The sequence below is a fragment of the Leucoraja erinacea genome, chromosome 14, assembly GCF_028641065.1.
Source record: "Leucoraja erinacea ecotype New England chromosome 14, Leri_hhj_1, whole genome shotgun sequence".
NCBI classification, from domain to species: domain Eukaryota; kingdom Metazoa; phylum Chordata; class Chondrichthyes; order Rajiformes; family Rajidae; genus Leucoraja; species Leucoraja erinaceus.
The window spans coordinates 37,359,460-37,379,256 of NC_073390.1; the positions used below are offsets into that span (position 1 = coordinate 37,359,460).

General features: G+C 41.4%; 1 protein-coding gene across 3 annotated transcripts in view; it reads left to right on the forward strand.

The window, feature by feature from the left end:
* Positions 1 to 19,797, forward strand: part of ppp2r3a (protein phosphatase 2, regulatory subunit B'', alpha) — a 261,434-nt gene that overhangs the window by 7,144 nt on the left and 234,493 nt on the right. For all 3 annotated transcript variants that reach the window (XM_055646173.1, XM_055646175.1, XM_055646174.1), the window contains exon 2: positions 10,416 to 10,573. The gene's annotated coding sequence lies outside the window, so the exon portion shown is untranslated. The remainder of the gene's footprint in view (positions 1 to 10,415; positions 10,574 to 19,797) is intronic.

The following is a 19,797-nucleotide window of genomic DNA, read 5'->3' on the forward strand; positions in this document are numbered from 1 at the left end:
GGGAGCAAATGCAAAGCTTGATTGATATTCAATAGTCGTCCAGCTTTATTCTTCCTCTGCTTTGACATAACAGTTTTAATGCATCTGTGTAGGTTGATAGCTCATTTCAGAGAGCATTTAAGAGCACACCATATCGACCAGAGTACGTAATGTTAGCAGATTTCTGAAAAGTATTAGCGACCCAGATGAGTTTTTATGACCGTCTGATGAATTTGTGGACCACATTACATTTTTTAATTTAATTCCAGATTTTTGAATAAATGTAAATTCCACAATTTCCATGGTGGGAGTTGAACCTCGGTTTCTGACCATTCCCTCCGCAACTCCCTGGTTACCTCATCCCTTCCCACCCAAACCATCCCCTCCCCAGGTACCTTCCCCTGCAACCACAGAAGATGCAACACCTGTCGCTATACCTCCTCCCTCGACTCTGTCCAGGGACCTCAACAGTCCTTTCAGGTTAGGCAGAGGTTCACTTACAGCTCCTTCAACCTCATCTACTGTATCCGTTGTTCAAGATGTGGACTGTTGTACATCGGCGAGACCAAACGCAGACTGGGCGAATTGTTTCGCGGAACACCTTCGCTCAGCCCACGTGAACCAACCTGATATCCCGGTTGCTGGACACTTTAATTCTCCTTCCCATTCCTACACAGACCTTTCTGTCCTCGGTCTCCTCCATTGTCAGAGTGAGGCTGAATGCAAATTGGAGGAACAGCATCTCATATATTGCTTGGGCAGCTTACAGCCCAGTGGTATGAATATTGATTTCTCTCACTTCAGGTAGCCCCGGCATTCCCTCTCTCTCTATCCCTTCCCCACCTAAGTCGCACTAGCTTCTTATTTTCACCCTACAAACAGTTTGCAATGGCCTGTTTCCTTTATCATCATTATTTTTTTGCATATCTTTCATTCATTGTACTTTATCTCTCCACATCACCATCTATATCTCTCATTTCCCTTATCCCTAACCAGAAGAAAGGACTCGATCCGAAACGTCACCCATTCCCTCTCTCCAGAGATGCTGCCTGTCGCGCTGAGTTACTCCAGCTTTGTGTGTGTCTATCTTTCAGCATTGTTAGCCCATTTCTCTGGAAATCAGTCTGGTCATATAGCAGCGGTGCAAATGTTCCACTGATGGAACAGTGGAGGCAAAGGTGTTGATTTTTAGTGTATCCACGAATCACAAGAGTGACTTTGAGGAATGTATGTTGGTGGGAAAAGGAAGATAAAGGATATGATTTGCAGCTGTAGAAATCTCAGAACAATTAAAACATTTGGAATAACTTTTCTTATTTTAAAGATGTGTGGAGATTGCACATTGTCCCTGGGACCCCATTGCTTTCCTCCAGGTGTGCCAGCTACTTGCCACATCCCCAGGACTTGCGGGCTTGTAGGTTAATTGGCCTCTGTAAATTTTGTGTTGGAAATTGATGCAAAAGTGGAATAACTTAGAACCAGTATGAATGTGTGGTCAGATAGATCGATGGTCGGCGTGGGCTTGTTGAGCTAAAGGGCCTGTTTCCCGGTTATGTCTTCCAATTAATCAATATCAGTGGGCTTAAAATGGGGGATTTGATTATTCCGCATCAAAGACCAAAAATGAAATAAAATATCAGCTGTCATGAGTCATAATTTGTTAACGGACACAGGCCAAGGATGCTCAATTTTACTGCCTTTAATCATTGTATGGACTTTACCAGAACAGTTTACAAGGAGGGTGGATGTGTTAAGTGATGGAAGACTGTAAACTAAGATATTATTAAAACTTGTTATTAATTTTTATGAGAGCATGATGACATAGATATTTCAAATAAATTGCTTATAAAAATTCAACATTTCTGATGATATTCATTGCAGCATCGTATCTTCTTAACTAGTTGGAGTCAGCGTTGAAGATTACCGCTTTGCTAAGTCAAAGTCTTAAATTTCCAAGCATCGTGGTATGTGACCCCATGGATAGAACTGATTGAATCGGCTTTTAAGATACCTCAGTAAAATCGGTTTATTGAATGTATAATCCGCAGGTGAAGTTCTGGAAGACTGGAGGATGGCCAATGTTGTACCATTATTTACCAGGGAACTACAGACTAGTGAGGCGGACGTTAGCGGTGGGACAGTTATTGGAGGGGATTCTTGGGGACAAGATCTACCAACTTTTGGATAGGCACTGACTGATTAGGAATAGTCGGGATGGTTTTGTGCATGGGAAATCGTGTCTCTCAAATCTGATCGAGCTTTTTGAAGAGGTCACCAAGACGCTTGATGGTGGTGGAAATGATCTATATGGACTATAGTAAGGCCTCTGACAAGATCCCACAAATAGGTTGGTCTGGAAGGTTAGATCAAATGGGATCGATGGCGAGTTAAGTCAATTGGATTCAAAATTGACTCAAAGGAAGGATTCAAAAGGTAGTTGTGGAGGGTTCTTTTCTGATTGGAGGCTGGTGACCAATGGACTGCTGCAGGGATAGATGTTGGAAGGGTTGCATTTTGTTATATACATTAACCATCTGGATGACATTGTAGTGAACAATGTTGGTAAATTTGTATTTTGATATGTAAAACTTGGGCAGGGCACAGTAAATGGCAAAGCCCTGGAGAACAGCAATATTTGGGAGTAAATGTGCATGGTTCCATATAAGTGGCGACCATTGGAGATCAGGTGTGAGGGTGGAGAAGGATATGAATGGTACGCTCACAGTTTTATCCCTAGAGGATTCAAAAATTGGGGGAAAGAAGAGTACTGAGAGTGACCTCAAAACACAGAGGATAGTCCATTTCATGCAGAAGCCACACTCCAAAGACGTACAAGTTTGCAAGTTAATTGAGTATGTATAAGTATAAATTGTCCCGAGTGTGTGTAGGATAGTGTTAGTGCGCAGGGATTGGTGGTTGGTGCGCAGGGATTGGTGGTTGGTGCGGGCTTGGTGGGCTGAAGGGCCTGTTTCCGCGCAGTATCTCTAAACTAAACGTGGATGCAATGATGACTTTTATAAGAAATCTGGAAAGATAAATGGATAGAAGGTATTTAGAGGGATACGGGTCAAATGCAGACAAATGGGACTAGCTTCAGATGTTAACTTGGTCGGCACGGACAAGGTGGGCAGAAAGGTCTGTTTCCATGCTGTACAGATCTATGATTCTGGTAATTTTCTGTATCAATAGATGGACAGTAGATGACTTGTGCAATGAAGCACTACAGCAAGAGCTGGCCTCAAATATTCTATTTTAAACTTTCCAAGGAATAATAAGTAATTGATCTTAAACTGACCACTGGATGTGGAAGGAGTGCTGCCAAACAGTAATGCCTAACAACAAACTAAATGCTTCCATTTGAGTCATGGCCACAGCTTGAAACGAAGTATTTAACTGCAAATAAGTGTTCTTGAACTATTACAATGTAGTTATGTACTGTGGCCTATGGGGAAAAGAATCGCATGAAACTCACTTGATTAATGGAAAATGTACTATAACTAGTTTGAGCATTTGCTGAGAAATAATTATGTAAATTAGGAAAGGAAATACGCTGTTAAGTAGGTCTTTGTCAGTTAAGTTCGGCCTTTGAATAAATATTCAAACATAACAACGCAACCTATTCTTAAACTTGTGGAAACAGACCTTCCTCCACATTTGAAGATTTACCTGCTGCAGGAACTTCCTGTCCTTAATTGCATCGTCATCCAATGAAGAATGAAGAAGAGTGTTGATACTTATTTCTGAGTTGTGTTCATTTCCATGCTTCAGTAGCATCACCCATCCGAACAACAGAACCTTTCAACTTTGTACAATCTTACTATAATCTGAGACAATGAACTATCTGTTGAGCACTGTCAAAATACACATCAAAATTGGCATAAATAAATAGTTTTGATTTTAAAGGAAGCTATGAAAATGGTACATATTGATGTAAAAAAAACATTATTACCACAGGTACTTTGAATCTCATTTTTCATTAAAAATAGCATTCTAATTTAGCTGTCAACATCCATTTCTGGCAGTGGCCAAGAATTAAAACAGAATGAAATCCATGAATGGTGAAGTGAACTAACTTCACTAACTTCATTGATCATTATTTGCATCTGTGGTATATTTTATATGCAATCTTAATTAAAAATCTCTTACATGAAAATGAATTAACTGGGCTGCAATTTATTTCCCATTATTTTCTAAATTTAAAGCCATAGCTTTCCCCTCCAGTTATATCCATTAGTTGCAGTTCCAATGAACTGTGAATATCTAGAGTGTACCAGTTGTATCCAGTTCTTGCCAGGGACGTGCGGTCAGGGGAGGCAGGGGAGGCAGAGCCTCACCTGTCATACTCCCAATGAAAATAGATGTTAAGAAAAGTAAAGAAAAATAATAATAAAATAAAATAAATATAAAGATTTTTCCACTGGTCTGTTATAAATGTCATTTCTATATTAATCATTTTTTATAGTCAAAATCGCCAAATTTGCACAACTCCGCTGCAAATACAGGGAGGGATGAGAGGTGAGGCAGCGACGAGCTGAGCCTCCCCTCTGATTGCGCAACCCCTCAGAAACTGCATGGAGCGCGGGCTATAAGCGTGTGCCTGTTACTATCTCTCTGCATGTCACCAATGTAATGTTTGTAAACCCCTTCATTACATGTCCTCACCTTCCGTAGTCCAGGTAGCTTATTTCACGTATAAATATATTACATTTAGGCTCGCTGGCCTCGTAATAAAACTGCAATGAAAAAGCACCAGGGGAGGCAGCAATCACATCTGCCTCACGGAGGGGGCGTGTCTTGTGCCCAGTGGAGGGAGAGCGAGTGTGAATTACGTAGGTTCAGCACACGTAATTGACGCTACCTCGCTCTCCGTCCACGTTAGCCAGCTTCAGCAGTGGTCAGCAGTGCTGACTTTCCAGTCGCGGGCAGCACTGACTAGTATGTTGATTCGTTGATTTGTAGCAGCCAATTCGGAGGCTCTGGGCCGCTGAGAGCTCCCAATTGGGCCTTGTGCCTAAGGGGGCCCCGCGCTGGAGTAATGTACTCTGGGCTTGGGTAGATCTACCCCTGGTAGAGAGGGGAGAGAGGGGTGGAGGGGGAAGCAAGGGGTAGACGGGGAGGAGGGTGTGAGGGGGAATGGAGAAGGGGCAGAGGGGGAGGTGGGTCATTCCCTCACGGTCCCGGGGCAACGCTCCCGCCCCTCCAGTCGCCGTGCTTCACGCACACAGCCTTGGCTCCACCCCTCTCCCCGGCGACACGCGGTGATCAATACAGGGAGGGCCGGGCAACTGATACTAGCCAGTGCCTCCCCAGCCATTGACCTCACCACACATCACTGGTTCTTGCCCAAGTTCAAGTTTTGGTTCGAGACCCTTCTTAAGACTGAAGAAGGGTCTCGACCCGAAACGTCACCTATCCCTTTTCCCCAGAGATGCAGCATGAGCCGCTGAGTTACTCCAGCTATTTGTGCCTATCTTCAGTTTAAACCAGCATCTGCCGTTCCTTCCTACACATCCAGACGTGTTACTACACCTTCCAACAGAATCCACTCCTACAAAATAAGAGACTTAACTGACTGACGCTGCAGTAGGCCTGAGATGTGATAACTTGTATTATTTTGATGACAGCCACTGATTCCCCACGGATCAGCAATAAAATCTAAGTATTTGTAAGGTTTTGTTTGCCTCAGTTGTAAACAAAGAATTATGCTTTGGCACTTGAGAATCTTGGCACTGGTTTTCCCAATGGGTTATGTATGATTAAGAAGTACATAATTACTAAATGCTTTGCAATATTTGTTGATATAGTCTATCATATTTGTAATTAAATCCCATGAAGATCAAAATTTATTGAAATTTACATGACAAAAGGAGCCCACTTGGCCCATCGTTTTTATGTTGGGAGAAAATATTATTTGGGCTAATGCCACTTGGTAATCTTGGTTTGCATGCTATAGAACTTCAATTATACTTCCAGGTACATTTTCATAAGGTCATAAGGAATAGGAGTAGAATTAGGCCAATCAGCCCATCACGTCAACTCTGCCATTCAATCATGGCTGATCTATCTCTCCCTCCTAACCCCATTTGTCCAACCTTCTCCCCATAACCTCTGACTCCTGAACTAATCAAGAAATGTCAAAGAAAATTTGAGGAGCATTTTAATTCCTGGATAATGAGATAATGAGCTTCAGACCCCAGTCATTCACTGATACTAAAAATAGCCCCGAAAGATGAAATTTAGACTGCAGGAATATATACTCCTCTTGGTCAATTGGTCAGGAGGAGAAAAGTGGGAATTTCATCCATTGATTCTGGATATGATTCATTTGGAGTGATTCAACAAGACAAAATAATAGGCATGCAATCCACCTGCACACCTAGATCAATTCCAGTCCTACTCTTCCTTATCCTTCATTTATATATCCATGCAACTTCTGAGGGACTTTCTTAGTTTTGCCTCCCAATAATTTTTTAATGCTCCCTTTTTGCCTTTTTAATTTATTTTATTAACTTACTTCTACACATTCCATATTCATTTCGGCCTTCCATACAATTGAGTTCCTAGTATCTGTTCTAGGTTTCCTATTTCTGTCCTCGACATTCAGGATGGTTATTTATGAGTCGCTCTTTATTTTTCACGAAAACATATTTGATCATAATCCTTGCTGTCTTCTTCAATTCGTTCCTCTTCCCTGTCACTGTATTTATAGGTAGTTACTTTCTATTTACGTTTGCTATTATAAATCTACAGCATATTTGTTTTGTGCATACATAACCAAAACATATTCCTAATATTTCTAGTTCCTCATTGATTATTGCTATCATTATGTCAAACTTAACTGAATTATGATTGCTCCAACAATAATAAATAACCACTAATGAAGTATAATTAATGTAGAAAACGTTCTATGTATTTATTTAATGCAAAACATAATGTTTAATCTTGATGCCTCCCAATTGAGTTGTGGCACAGTGGCATAGTAGTAGAGCTACTGGCTTTTACAGTACCAGAGATCATGGTTCGATCCTGACTATGGGTGTGTCCGTACGGAGTTTATCGATTTTGCCCGTGATCACGTGGGTTTTCTCCAGGTGCTCCGGTTTCCTCCGCACACTCCAAAGACACAGAGGTTGATAGGTTAATCGGCTTTGGAAAAAATTGTATATTGTTCCTAGTGTGTAGGACCATGCTCGCTGGTTAGAGTGGACTAATTGGTCTAAAAGGCGTGTTTCCATGCTGTTTCCCTAAAGTCTAAAATCTAATTAATTACTCTACATTGTAACAGCATTATAAAACCCCACATGTAACACTTGCATTCTCTCTCTCTCCGTCCCTCCCCCACCCTAGTCGCTCTGCTAGTTTCACTGTTCGTGTCCCTCCATATCACCAATTTCACTGCCAACAATGAGCCTTTGTGCGTTCCACCTTTCCTTGGTCATCGGTGCTGGCTCTGATTTGTTCTGGACCTTTTCATACCTCTAGTTTCCCTCTCCCCTGACTCAGTGTGAAGAAGATGTCTCAATGAAGACATCCTTGCTTTTCCTTCCCATTCTAACGTTCATTGAAAATGAATCAAGTAATGCATGCTAAAATGGCACATGGAGATTCAATTTCTGGGTAAAAATCTGTCAATTTAAACCTTGGGTAAACAGCTACCTTAAAATACTGAGCGATAGGCATGAATTGTATGCTATTAGCAAGTCAATTACATTTTAAGAGCATGATTGTTGTCGGAAAGTAATTTGACTTCTTCCTCTTTTTAGTTCATGCTATCTCTGGTGATTAAAATCCAGTATAATGTTAAATGGCTTAATGAAACACAAGTCTATTTGCCTCGGTAATTTAGAACATTGCCATAACAACTATAATGGATCTCAGTGAGGTACTTTTCTAACTTAATATGTGCTTCCAAATATATTAAAATTGGAACAGCTTTTACTAAGTGATATTTAGGGGTCTTCAGATTAAATGCAGCATGACCTATTTTAAGGGATACTGACTTAATTACTAATATTAGGATATACTATCAAATGATTCATTATTTGCGTGTTTATTTCTACTACTTATACAATGATAATACCTTGTAGAAACAAAGAATTTCAGATACTGATTTATACTTAAGTTAGACAAAAAGTGCTGGAGAAACTTAGTGTGTCAGGCAGCATCTCTGGAGGAAAAGGATGGGTGACTTTTCGGGTCTGGACCCTTCCTGTACAGGGTGGGGCGCAAAGTCTCCAGAGGTTTCCGTTCAGGTTTCCTAAGTGGGACAGGGGCATTACAGCGCCAGAGACCCAGGTTTGATCCTGACCAGGGGTGCTTGTCTGTAAGGAGTTGGTGCTTTCTCCCCATGACCACGTGGGTTTTCTTCGGGTGCTCCGGTTTCCTCCCACAATCCAAAGGCATACAGGTTTGTAGGTTAATTGGCTTGATAAAATTGGAAATGGCCCCTACTGTGCGTGTGCTTATGTGTGTCTGTGTGTGTAGGATAGAGTTAGTGTACGGGGATTGGTGGGCAGCGCAGACTCGGTGGGCCGAAGGGGCTGCTTCCGCGCTGTATGTCTAAACGACACTAAACTAAACTAAACAAGTGACTTTTAAGTTGTAACAATGGATAAATGAATGAATAAGAATATTGGCCAAGTACATACACATACTAAGGAATTTGCCTTGGTGCTCCGCTCGCAAGTAACAACACGACATACAGTAACAATTAAAAATGACACATAAAACGTTAAACATTAATAATAAAACATTATAGTTTAAACATGTGAATGAAATAAAATGCCAGACCAAAAGGAGGCTAAAGACTTTTGGTTATTGAGCAGAGCTACTGCTCGTGGGGAAAAAGCTGTTTTTTATGTCTGGCTGTGGCGGCTTTGACAGTCCGGAGTCGCCTCCTAGGGAAGTGATTCAAAGAGTTTGTGGCCAGGGTGAGAGGGGTCAGAGTTGATCTTACCCACTCGCTTCCTGGCCCTTGCAGTGTACAGTTCGTCAATGGGGGGGGAAGGTTGCAGCCAACAACCTTCTCAGCTGATCGGACGATTCACTGCAGTCTCCGGATGTCGTGCTTGGTCGCTGAGTCAAACCATGCCATGATGGAGAAGGTGAGGACAGACTCTACGATGGCCGTATAGAATTGGACCATCATTGCCTTTGGCAGATTACCAATTTGTTGTGCTAATACATATCTGATGGTGTGTTAGCACAACAAATAACAGGAAAGTCAGATGTTTAGTCAGTGAATTTAACCAGCGGCAGCATGTAAGATATGCAACAATTGACTACTAGGGCAGAAAGTCAGCCAGGCATTGAGCTGGGGTAAGAAATTGGTGATAAGCCTCATCGTCCAATTTCCTCACAGTTTCTAAACCTGGCTACTCAGTTTCTCTGTATGCAGAGAGAGACAAAAAGTATTCAGCTTTACAATGATATCCACAAGCATGTCAATAGTCGTATTCCAGACGCACACAAGAATGGACATGTGCCAGCTCCTCTGGGCACAGTATTCCACTATGATCCCGTGCTCTATTAGATGAGCAAAGAAACTGACACCTTGGGTAACAGTACATGGCCATATTCTGAAACATCTCCCATTCCTTCTCTCCAGAGATGCTGCCTTTTCCGCTGAGTTACTCCAGCATTTTGTGTCTATCTTCAGTTTAAACCAGCATTTGCGGTTCCTTCCTACACATTATGTGTTGTTTTGTTGTATTTAGACAACTGGTCACTGCATTTCCTGCAGTAGCACAAGGTCACATTGGATATTGAATACATTCTGTTGGAGTTAATTACCATGTTGCTGGCCAGAGCAAGATTTTACACCAAGATTGGCCTCTTTAATATACATATATTTTTTAATGACCCTTGTTTCCTGTAATTTTGTTATGAGCCTTTTCATTATTCCATACAAAAGCTCCGATTAAGACTCATAGATCCTGTTGTTGAAATTGTTTGAATGTCAGGAGTCAGGAGTGTTTTATAGTCAAACAGAACAATTAAATTCTTATGCAGCAGCATAATAGATATGTAAACCTAGTACTCTGTAAACCTATCATAAACAACAAAAATAGTTCAGTGTATATATATTTAAAAAAACAGACAAATAAATAAATAATAATTGAGCAAGGTCAAACATAATGCCCCCAAGTCTATATAGTTTGGAGCTTATTTGGTGGTTGCAGTGTTTAATAGCCTGATGCTTGGAGGGAAGAAGCTGCTCCTGAACCTGGACATTACAGTTTTTGAACTCCTATACCTCCTTCCGAGTGACAAGAGTGAAATGAGAGTGTGGCCAGGGTAGTGTGGGTCTCTAATGATGTTGGCTGCTTTTTCTGAGGCAGCGACTCTTGTAGATCCATTCAATGGTGTGGAGGTCAATATCTATGATGAACTTGTCTTTTGTGTTTGACTTAACTGGAGATTTTTCTTCCTAAAAGGTTGCTGAAGGGGCACAATCCCTATTACTATGGAAGGATTCATGCAGAGCAGCTCGACCCTCCAACTCAATATGGAATAAGTTACAAGCTACAATTCTTTGGATCATTTCAATGCAAGCCTCAACATTGGACTTCAGTGTTTGACAAAGACAGGGGAGGTAACTAAAAATGTTCGTGTATCGCTTTGTCCTAGAAATTCACTTGTGACACTTTCATCTTTACTAAGATACAACTGTTTAGGTTGTCTTGCAGTGATCCAGAATGCACCTGAAACTGATCTTAGGCCCATATGATATGCACATTGGAGTTAAACATTTTGTTTGATGCCCTTTCAAAGTTCTGTACATCGTTGGCCAATTTTCTCAGACATAGAGTAGCTAAACCACTGGTCTTTAGGCATTATCATTGAAAGAATATATAATTTTTTTATTTTATTTTCCTTACCAGTTTAGAAGAATGAGGGGGGAACCTCATTGAAACATACCGAATAGTGAAAGGCTTGGATAGGGTGGATGTGGAGAGGATGTTTCCATTAGTGGGAGAGTCTAGGACTAGATGTCATAGCCTCAGAATTAATGGACGTTCTTTTAGGAAGGAGATAAGGAGAAATGTATTTAGACAGAGGGTGGTGAATCTGTGGAATTCTTTGCCACAGAAGTCTGTGGAGGCCAAGTCAATTCATATTTTTAAGGCAGAGATAGATTCTTGATTAGTACAGGTGTCCAAGGTTATGGGGAGAAGGCAGGAGAATGGTGTTAGGAGGAAGAGATAAATGAGCCATGATTAAATGGCAGACTTGATGGGCTGAATGGCCTAATTCTACTCTTATTCCTTTGACCAGCTTGTACTCGCTAGAATTTAGAAGATTGAGGGGGGATCCTATAGAAACTTACAAAATTCTTAAGGGGTTGGACAGGCTAGTTGCAGGAAGATTGTTCCCGATGTTGGGGAAGTCCAGAACAAGGGGTCACAGTTTAAGGATAAGGGGGAAATCTTTTAGGACTGAGATGAGAAAAACATTTTTCACACAGAGAGTGGTGAATCTCTGGAATTCTCTGCCACAAAAGGTAGTTGAGGCCAGTTCATTGGCTATATTTAAGAGGGAGTTAGATGTGTCCCTTGTGGCTAAAAGGATCAGAGGGTATGGAGAGAAGGCAGGTACAGGATACTGAGTTGGATGATCAGCCATGATCATATTGAATGGCGGTGCAGGCTCGAAGGGCCGATTGGCCTACTCCTGCACCTATTTTTCTATGTTTCTATGTTTATGACCTTATGACCAGAACGTGGAGCCACAAGAGATTAAAATGTTTATCTCATTGCATGTAATTCCATTCCCAATCTTTACATCACATTTGTATCAACACTATCATGCCATGAATCTATAAATCATAATCTATTAATGCTAAGGACAATTCATGTGCTCTAAATTTGGTTTATAAATTCTCATAGCCAATGATAAAAATATCTAATAATTATAACATTCTATTTTGATTCACTGAACATTTACATGCACATACTATTGGAATGTGCTTTTGATAGATTTATTCTGGATTTATATTGAAAAAGCAATGTATCTTTGGTATCTATATTATTTAAGTTTACAATCCTTCTCCCTTGAAAATAAAAATAATATTTTTGGTTGAAGTGTTAAATAAGGTGGAGGATAAAATGGAGCTGCAGACTAGAAAGTTTTTTAAATAGTGTGAGTTGCCATAGGAGGCCAAGAGTATAGATCTCATTATGTTAATCTGCAGATAAACATCATGAGATCCATACTCAACCTTCTGGCACATGGTGATAGATGGCATTGAGTATGAATCTCATGATGTGGAGAGAATGGTTCTTTGAATGTCATGGAAGTGCCTGCAATGATATTGCTAATGCTACTGAGGTATAACAGCCACTGTGCTGCTAGTCCTACTATTATGATGATACTTGATTGCTTCAGCCTTCTGTCATTGCATTTATAACCACTGCATTTATTTTGCTTTCATTTTATCATGTGAAAATAAAGAGAGAGATGACTAAGGTCTATATCGAAGATATGTAAAAATTATTTTGATGTGTTAAAGTTATTATATCCTATAATTAAAATTAAAAAATGCTTGGCATAATTGACAAAGAAAATGCCACCCTTTTAAAATCAATGTTCAAATGAACAAGTAAAATAGAGGTGGATCATAGCTGAAAAAAAATGTAATCTTGTTTCTAGTCAACGCCTTTTGGCAACCTTGGCTTTGTATTATTTATTTTGGAATATGCCCTATCAAAACTTCTTTTGTTATAATTTCAAAAAGCAATTTCTTTGTTTCCTTGTTTGAAAATGGTTTACTGAAAGCCAAATAAAAAATGTGAAGTTTTAACACATTATTTTGTAAGATTCACAACAATGTCAGTTTTACGTCTGGTTTTGCAGAATAATTTATAGCTAAACTTTCAGATTTATAATAAAATAAAAATATTTGACACATTCAGCAGATCACTCAGCACTGGTGAACAGTTAGAAATTGAGTTTATAATTCTCGGTTAATGATCTTTAATAAGATAATTGAAATGCTGCATCAGCCCAAAAACTGTTCTTATCATCACAGATGCTGCATGACTTGTAGAACAAATTTGTTTTTATTCCACCACCTGTAATATTTTGACTATCAAAACATATATTTTCCTTGCATACCAAGCAATACTACTAATACTTCACAGAAAGGGTGGTGGGTATATGGAACGAGCAGCCAAAGGAGGTAGTTGTGGCAGATACTATAACAGCATTTCAAAGACACCTGGTCAAGTGCATGAATAGGAATGGTTAACAGGGATCTGAGACAAACACGAACAAATGGAACTAGCTCAGATGGGGCATTTTGGTTAGCATGGACATGTTGGACCAAAGGCCTGTTTCCGTGCTGTATGACTCTATGACCAACATTTTTAAGTGATATGGTGTAAATATTCTCAATTATCTGGTTTCTAGTTATCACTGCTGCGTTAGACACTGAAAGCAGAACTGGACTAGAGTCACGTCCAGTCGGTGCTACAGGCTACTGAGAAGTATCTGGGTTTATTTTTTAAATTGTCTCTAAAATTTTCAATGTAATTAGTTCACTGTCAAAGCCCAGTTTGAAATGATACACGTGTAATAATAGATTTAGTTATCAATAATGAACATTGTTAGCCCTATTGAGCAGTTTCAATTGGATATCACGTTGCATATTTAGTAAGATAACAGTAACTAATAGTCATAGATTATAAATATCTCAAAATTTCAATGGGACTGCAGGCTGCTTATACATATTTGGACTATAGGTATGATTACTTATCTTGGCAGCAACTGTGTGAAATCCTGAAATCACTTTCCTCCATTCCATAGGATTATCTCCATACAATATTGTTCCTCTCTCCCCATGCCTCTTGCACATTATTCAGCAACTTGTCCTCCGTAGACCTCTGGGCCTACAGGCTAACTCTCTGACTAACTCTCTATTCCTGTTAATTTGAGAGTTTAACCTCTCATTTTAGACACCCTAGAGAAAACTTATTCTCCCTTATTCAGTCTATTAGTAGTGGTTTTGTGTGCATCACATTTCCATCCTGTCCAAAGCCAGAACTATAACATTTCAATAGACACAATGTGCTGTAGTAATTCAGCAGGTCAGGTAGTATCTCTAGAGAAAAATGATGGGTGGCATATCGTATCAGAACCCTTCTTCACACTGTAAGTAGAGGGAGGGGAACTGGTGGTAGGAAAAGGCCAGAACAAATCAGGGCCGGCAACAGATGACCAAGGTAGGGTGGAGTCCATAAAGACCCATTGTTGGACCCAACATAACGCTTCAGTGTCACGAAAAGTGTTATAAAAATAACACTTCAACGTTGGGTCAGGTATGAGAATCTGCAGTGGTTAATCAGGCGTCGTAACATGAAAAACTGTCAATGTGATTCAGGCAGCCACACTACCTATTGCCACTGAGCAAAAGGTCTCCCATTGAACAAGGATATATTTGACACATTGGTAAGGATTGGTAAGGATCCGTCTTTAATGGGAGAGTCAATTATGGCAGGTTGGGTACTGCCACTGGGTCTCTTAACTTACCTTCAAAGCATGCGTTCACAAAACGTATAAACCTGGTCTTGTAGCCAACTCCCATGCTGGTGTATAAGCATGCTTTCCACGTTAGCAATCAAATGGGGATTGCAAAATGATTAATGTTAGTGTTGCGCTCCAAACAGATTCTGTGCAAGGATATCATGCATTCAGAGCTCCACACAATGTCTCATAATGAGCGGAATTTGGGACCCATTTTCCCGTCAGCAGTCACTGTGCATCTGACACTCGGCTGTTCAAGCAGCATTTAGGTAAAATAGACCAAAGGCTATGGAGCAACAGGGACTTTCTGGCTAATGACCTTGAGACATAACCAAGGAACATGTGTGCAGTGTGTGTGCAATTAAAGATCCTCGTAAAACACAACATTTGTGTGCTGGAAAATTAATTCTGCTGTTTCAACAATTCTCGAAAAACGTTGCTCTGCAGACTGGGTTTAATAGTTGCGGTAAATAAACAAACTGCTGGAGGAATTCCAGTTTGTTTTCACACAAAATTCCAGCATCTACAGTCCCTTCTGTCTTCATGGTTGTGGTGATAGCTTTCTGGCCACCATGACAAGGGTCAATAGTCCCTACCGATTATGCTGGGCATGCATCGAGAGTCAAAACAAAAGGGTAACTAAGGAGAAGCTAGGACCACGAAAGAGTAAAGGACAACATTTATGCTTGTAGACAGAGGCTGTAGATGAGACACTAAATGAGTACTTTGCATCTATATTCACCAAGGAGCAGGACATAAAGAATAGTGAGATTTTAGTTTATTGTCTTGTGTATTGAGAAACAGTGAAAAGCTTTTGTTGTGTGCTAACCAGTCAGCGGTAGGACAGTACGTGATTACAATCAAGCCATCCACAGTGTACAGATACATGATATTTATTCCGGAAGGAACTGCGGATGCTGGTTTACACCGGAGATAGGCACAAAACGCTGGAGTAACTCAGCGGGACAGGCAGCATCTCTGGATACCATTCCTTCTATCCAGAGATGCTCCTGTTCTGCTGAGTTACTCCAGCATTATGTATCAATCATGATGTGTATTCCTTCAGGGCTTGGCTCCTGGTATTCACCTCAAAGGATATCTGTTGTCACTTCCTTTTTTTCCGGGTGTCAGGAGGATCTTCTGGAATCCGAATGGAAAAGTTCATCTATCTTCCTTTTAACCTGATCCATGAACCTTGGGCCCTGTTATTTCCTGATTCAGTGTCACTGATGAAATAGTTGTCAGCATTGGCTCCAAGCAAAGAACCTCTTACTTGTGAGGAGCAGCTGAGTTTAAACACTGCAGCCCAGCTTTAACTGGTACCATCCACCCAGTACACTGACATCCAGCGAAGTGTCAAACCAATGTATTGCTGCTTGATGCCGAGCCAATACAGTTGGTACTAAGCTGGGAAAGTGAAGGGTGTGAGAGATAGCTAGGAGGTGCTAATGTTAATTCTACTAAGCCTATATTAAATGTCCCAATTTAGTCCCGACAGTCCCGATTTTCCAACCTACCCCATTGCGGACATTGGACTTTTCTCTGGAACTGTCACACTACAATGCTGGGAGAACATATTCTATACTCCAGCAGTTTTCATTGTGCTCTCCCTGTTGTACTTGTGCGACTTGATTGCATTCATGTATCGTATTATCTGATTTGATTAGAGAGCATGCAAACAAAATGCTTTTCACCATATCTCGGTTCACATGACAATAATAAACCAATACTAATACCAAATGTTTTCAACCTTGTCGTCTCATGATTAAATGAACTCGAGAGAGAGAGAAAAGCACTGCCAAGGATATAGGATAACACAAGAGATGTACTATGGGCTGCACGGTGGCACAGCGGTAGAGCTGCTGCCTTACAGCGCCAGAGTTCTGGGTTCGATCCTGACTATGGGTGCTGTCTGTACAGAGTTTTTATGTTGTCCACCACATGGGTTTTCTCCGGGTGCTCCAGTTTCCTCTCACACGCCAAAGACGTACAGGTTTGTAGGTTAATTTACTTCGGTAAAATTGTAAATTGTCCCTAGTGTGGAGGATAGTGTTAGTGCACGGGGATTGCTATTCGGTGCGAGCTTGGTGAGCCGAAGGGCCTGTTTCCTTGCTGTATCTCTAAACTAAACTAAACTAAAAGAGATGTTTTGGCTACACCCACTTTATCAGCAGGTTTAGGCATAGCTTGTTGGCACTGAATGGAAAGCAGCAGCTTCACCACATTGTGTGCTACGCCGCATGGAAAACTACCCACAACTTCTATTGGGATTGGCACTGAGAGTCAAGAGGAGGGCCAGTTTCTTACTACTCTGTGCAGGAGTGTGAAGAAGACGTCGGCAGTTACAGTCATTTGTGTACATAATATGTTCAGCGGGATAATGGTTCAGCAGGATCAGTACCCAGCTGTTTGTTCCTCACTGAACCACAGCAGAATACAGCACTGCAAATCCACTGCACAGCTGTGCTCTACAAATGTTAGGTAGACAAAAGTACTGGAGAAACTCAGCGAGTGGGGCAGCAGCATCTATGGAGCGAAGGAAATAGGAAATGTTTCGGGCCAAAACCCTTCTTCAGTCCCGAAACGTTGTCTATTTCCTTCGCTCCATAGATGCTGCCGCACCCGCTGAGTTTCTCCAGCACTTGTTACCTTCGATTTTCCAGCATCTGCAGTTCCTTCTTAAACACTTTACAAATGTTAAGTAGGTGTTCAGACTTGCTATGCTGTCTCAATTCCATGCTTCAAAGCAGCTCTTGTGCCATCAACTGGGAGTGACAAGGTAGCCACTAGGCATCAATGAGTCTAAAGGTTCTTTGGAAGGTACAACGACCAATTATGCATTGCTACTCTGCAGCTAACTTGTCCTGGTCACTTTCTCAAACTCTTTCTGTTTCTAGGATGGCCCAGCTATGACGTCACATTGGGATCAACATCCCAAGAAGTGGCAACTCTGGCTATTCCCCTGTTGCTAGAGGTTCTTTCCATAAGATTATTAAAAGGAACAACTTTTTCATCCAGAGAGTTGGGAATCTGTGGAATTCTCTGCCACAGAAGGCAGTCGAGGCCAATTCAATGCATGTTTTCAAGAGAGAGTTAGATGTAGCTCTTAGGGCTAACAGAATCAAGGTTGAACAAGTCAGGGCTTTATTCTTTGGAGCGCAGAAGGTTAAGGGGGGACTTGATAGAGGTCTTTAAAATGATGAGAGGGATAGATAGAGTTGACGTGGATAAGCTTTTCCCACTGAGAGTAGGGAAGATTCAAACAAGGGGACATGACTTGAGAATTAAGGGACAGGGTTTAGGGGTAACATGAGGGGGAACTTCTTTACTCAGAGAGTGGTGGCTGTGTGGAATGAGCTTCCAGTGAAGGTGGTGGAGGCAGGTTCGTTTTTATCATTTAAAAATAAATTGGATAGTTATATGGACGGGAAAGGAATGGAGGGTTATGGTCTGAGCGCAGGTATATGGGACTAGGGGAGAATACGTGTTCGGCATGGATTAGAAGGGTCGAGATGGACTGTTTCCGTGCTGTAATTGTTATATGGTTATATGGGGAGAAAGCAGGAACAGGGTACTGATTTTGGATGATCAGCCATGATCCTATTAAATGACCTACTCATAATCATAATAATTGTAATTTATTAGCCAAGTATGTTTTGCAACATACGAGGAATTTGGTTTGCCATACAGACATACCAAATCTATCAACATATGACAGTGCCACCATCCCAGGAATTAACCTTGTGAACCTACGCTGCACTCCCTCAATAGCAAGAATGTCCTTCCTCAAGTTTGGAGACCAAAACTGCACACAATACTCCAGGTGTGGTCTCACTAGGGCCCTGTATAACTGCAGGAGGACCTCTTTGCTCCTATACTGAACTCCTTTTGTTATGAAGGCCAACATGCCATTCGCTTTCTTCATTGCCTGCTGTACCTGCATGCTTACTTTCAGTGACTGAAGAACAAGAACCCCTAGATCCTGTTGTACTTCCCCTTTTCCCAACTTGACACCATTAGATTCCTCACCATGTTAAAGGCAACCCAGAGAGTGGCTTGCATATTCGTGTCGAATTCCACTCTAAACAGAGCCTGGGCAGTGATGGAAGGCATTGCAAATGTATTTATGTGCAAAAGCCCGAGGAACAGAGGTTCTGCAGGTTGTCCTGCCATTGGGTGGATGCACAGTCTTTTACCCAGTGTAGGGGAGTCAAAGACAAGAGGTCATATGTTTAAGGTGAGAGGGGCAAGATTTAATAGGAAAGATATGCCCCTGTCCCACTTAGGATACCTGAACGGAAACCTCTGGAGACTTTGTGCCCCACCCAAGGTTTCCGATTGGTTCCCGGAGGTTCCCGGAGGTTTTTGTCAGTCTCCCTACCTGCTTCCACTACCTGCAACCTCCGGCAACCACCTGCAACCTCCGGGAACCGCACGGAAACCTTGGGTGGGGCGCAAAGTCTCCAGAGGTTTCCGTTCAGGTTTCCTAAGTGGGACAGGGGCATTAGACACAAAGTGCTGGAGTAACTCAGGTAGCATCACTGGAGTAAAAGGATGGGTGTTGTTTTGGGTCGGGATCCTTCTTCAGACATAAGACCTTGAGGAACTTGAGGAGCAACCTCTTCAATCGGAGGATGGTGAGTATATACATCTAGCTGCCAGAGGAGGTAGTTGTGGCAGATACTATAACAGCATTTAAAAAACACTTGGACAGTTACATGGATCGGAAAGGTTTAAAGGGATATGGACCAAAACTTGAACAGGTGGGGCTAGTTTAGATGGGGCATCTTGCTCGGCATGGACGAGTTGGCCCATTGTTTCCATGCTGTAAGATTCTATGATTACACTGATACAGTTAAGGGACACACTTCACAGTAATAGCCTGAACCCCAGTATATTTTGAACAAATTCAAGTGAATCTTATAGTAGACCCTCCTCCTTTTGTGAGCAGAGCCTGTTAGGTTGACTGAAGGAGTACGCGAGTAGGCTTTCGAGTCAAAGGTTCCGTGACACCTCAAACAAGATCAGCAGAGTTCTCTTTGGTTCCTTGCAATATTTAGCCTAAATAATCCCAGCAGATTATTAGTTTAAGAAAGAACTGCAGCTGCTGGAAAAATCGAAGGTAGACAAAAATGCTGGAGAAACTCAGCGGGTGAGGCAGCATCTATGGAGTGAAGGAATAGGTCTATTCCTTCGCTCCATAGATGCTGCCTCGCCCGCAGAGTTTCTCCAGCATTTTTGTCTACCTGCAGATTATTATGCCATTATCATTATGTGCCCAGAGAACATTCTGTG